The sequence below is a fragment of the Mastomys coucha genome, unplaced genomic scaffold, assembly GCF_008632895.1.
Source record: "Mastomys coucha isolate ucsf_1 unplaced genomic scaffold, UCSF_Mcou_1 pScaffold15, whole genome shotgun sequence".
Taxonomy (NCBI): domain Eukaryota; kingdom Metazoa; phylum Chordata; class Mammalia; order Rodentia; family Muridae; genus Mastomys; species Mastomys coucha.
In genome coordinates, this window is record NW_022196897.1 from 74,110,198 (window position 1) to 74,113,125 (window position 2,928).

General features: G+C 32.1%; 1 pseudogene; it reads left to right on the forward strand.

The window, feature by feature from the left end:
* Positions 1-503: 503 nt before the first annotated feature.
* On the forward strand, positions 504-1,289 carry LOC116091706 (annotated as a pseudogene).
* The last annotated feature ends 1,639 nt before the right edge of the window (positions 1,290-2,928 follow it).

The window sequence follows — 2,928 nt, forward strand, 5'->3', positions numbered from 1 at the left end:
AAAAAAAAAAAAAAAAAAGAAAACTCAGTTTTGAACTGAATAATATTTTATGATATTTTATGGATTGATTTTATTTTTTTAGTGTTCAGATTACAAGATTCCACACAACACAGGCCTAAATAACATCCTGAAGACACAACAGAAAACCATAGGAAAGCTTAACAGATTTGCAAGGACAAATGAATTATACCATTATACCATAAGGCGTATTTCCAATGTAAATCCATACTAAAGTATATCTCAGAAACTGAAACAAAACGTTATATGTAGTCATTTATTAATTATGAAAATATATTTAATTATAGTTTTAAAGCAATTGAATTTAAATTCTTCATTATTAAAAAGAAAAAAATGTGCTCTCAGAAAAGAATAGATAAAACTAGATAGACTAAAACAGAAGTGATGTGTATTTGTGATTTAACATTTTCCACAGGTGAAACAAGAAGAGCTTGAAGCCATAGACAATGTTTCCATAGTGATGCAAATTGTGCTCATAAGATGAGATGCAGCACCAAACTATTTCATTGATGTCCTGTGCCACACAGCTGTGCTTCTCCCTTATTTTTGGAACTACTGAATGATTTCTGTTGACTGTGATGTCCTATGACCACTTTGTGGCCATATGTAACCCTCTGCACTATCCTCTGGTTATGAACCCCCAAAAGTGCACACAGCTGGCAGCTGTCTCCTGGCTTGGAGGCATTCCAGTCCAGATAGTACAAACATATCAGATATTCTCTATGCATTTTTGTAATTCTAATCAAATAGACCTTGTGGGGACACTTCAGTACACAAACTGTCTGTGTATGTGGTTGTTTCAGTGGTGGTTGCGCTCCCCTTTATACTGGTGCTTATATCCTACAGCAAAATCATTGCCACAATCCCGAGGTTGCAAAACAGCCAGAGGACTGGCGAAGCCTTCTCCATGTTCTTCCCACTTGTTAGTGGTACTGTTGTTTTATGGATCTGTTACAGTTACCTACTTGAGACCAAAGTCCACGCGTTCTCCTGGAACTGAGAAACTGTCCTCTCTGTTCTGTGCAATTGTGATTCCTATGTTAAATACTCTAATACGCAGCCTTAGGAGCAAGGAGGTGACTGCTGCACTCAGAAAGTTAAGACTCCGAAATAGGGCCATGAGTAGGCATAGAAGTTTACTATTTTTCTCATCTATTGACAACTTGCTTATTATGAAATATTTTATTCCCATATTGAAAAGGCATTCATTTTTATTTTATGATAATGCAAATACATATTTTGTGCAGTTTATTCTGTTTAGACTGTGTTAGGAAAGACCGATCATTCTCAATGCACCATCTTCAAAAACGTATTTATCTTTAAGAAAAAATTTTTTAATAATTTCCATTGTATTTTAAGTGTGTTGTTAGAATTTAAATTCAGTGTACATATCTTAAGGTTAATAGATAATCATTTACACAAGTCTTCATACTATTTTGTGGCTATCTTCTATGATTCTGAAGAATATAGAGCAATAATTACCAATAAAAATAGAATAATAAGCCAGATGGTGGTGGCACACAACTTTAAACCCAGCACTTGGGAGGCAGAGGCAGGAAGATATCTGAGTTCGAGTCCAGCCTGGTCTACAGAGTGAGTTCCAGGACAGCCAGGGCTACACAGGGAAACCCTGTCTCCAAAAGAAAAAAGAAATTGCGTAATAAATGTTTATTGAATAAGACAATAAGTAATGAATTATCAATGAGTCTTTCTGGATCCTACTAAAAAATTCTGAAAAAAATCTAAATTGATTCATTTCCTATTTGAGTTTAGTTATATAAGTGAATCTGATTGCCTGAGGTACAATTCTAAAATAATACTAGAGGGAAATCAGAGACTTACAGCCTTTCCCCTAATTTGATTGCAATGATTTTGTGGTATAACATAGAACTACAAACACCCTTAATATTTTTTACACATTTTTCTTCTTTTTACTATAACCCTAGATTTCTTTACTATAAGATTCTATTGATGTTGTTGCTTCTTTATAAGACTCCAATTCAAATATATATTTCCCACTTTTACAAAAATAATTTCTGACCTCTCAGTTTTACAAAAATGACTTCTATGAATCTAAATGTGAACTAAAATGTATGAGCAATTTCAAGATTTACTTAAGTTCAAAGAGTTAGGTTGTGTCTATATATATATATATATATATATATATATATATATATATATATGCTTTCTTAATTTTAACCCTGACTAGAAACACTAAAATTATTCACCTTTGAACTGATTTTTATGAGGAAACTGAACCTCAATCAGCATATTCCTACATTTTCATCTATCTCCTACCAGATTTCCAAAATAACAACTTATTTTAAAGGAAGTTTTGTCTTTTCTACACTGGTAATGCCATTGCTAATATGTGCCTGTTTCAGTTTATGACCACCTATGTATATGAAGACTGAATTAAACTTAGTGGTTAAAGAACATGAAAATAAAATGATATACTCAGGGAAAACTAAATAAATATGACAGTCATTGTTAAACACTGACATCTGTATAACTCCAATTAGTGTAATTCTTAAAATGTATATTAGTGGTTATATCTAAGTGAAAATAAGTCACAAATGATATAACTCAAAATTGGGGAAATATATAACTTTTGCATATTGATAACATTCAATGTGTATATAGAGTGGCTGTCTCTGTTTTTACAACTTAGTATTTTACTTACACAAAATATTCCTTAGCTTACATCAAGCATCCTAATCCTTTGTGTAACTCAGCTGTGTTCTACGTGGTTATATCTACATAAATATTATGCATTTGCATTCTGTAATTCCTAATAATTACGAAGTGTAAAACTGTCATCTAGTTGATTTGATCTGATCATTAATTATGTACATAGTATAGACAGTTTTGTAACTTTAAATTTGAAAATCAGAGTTATGTTAACAGCTG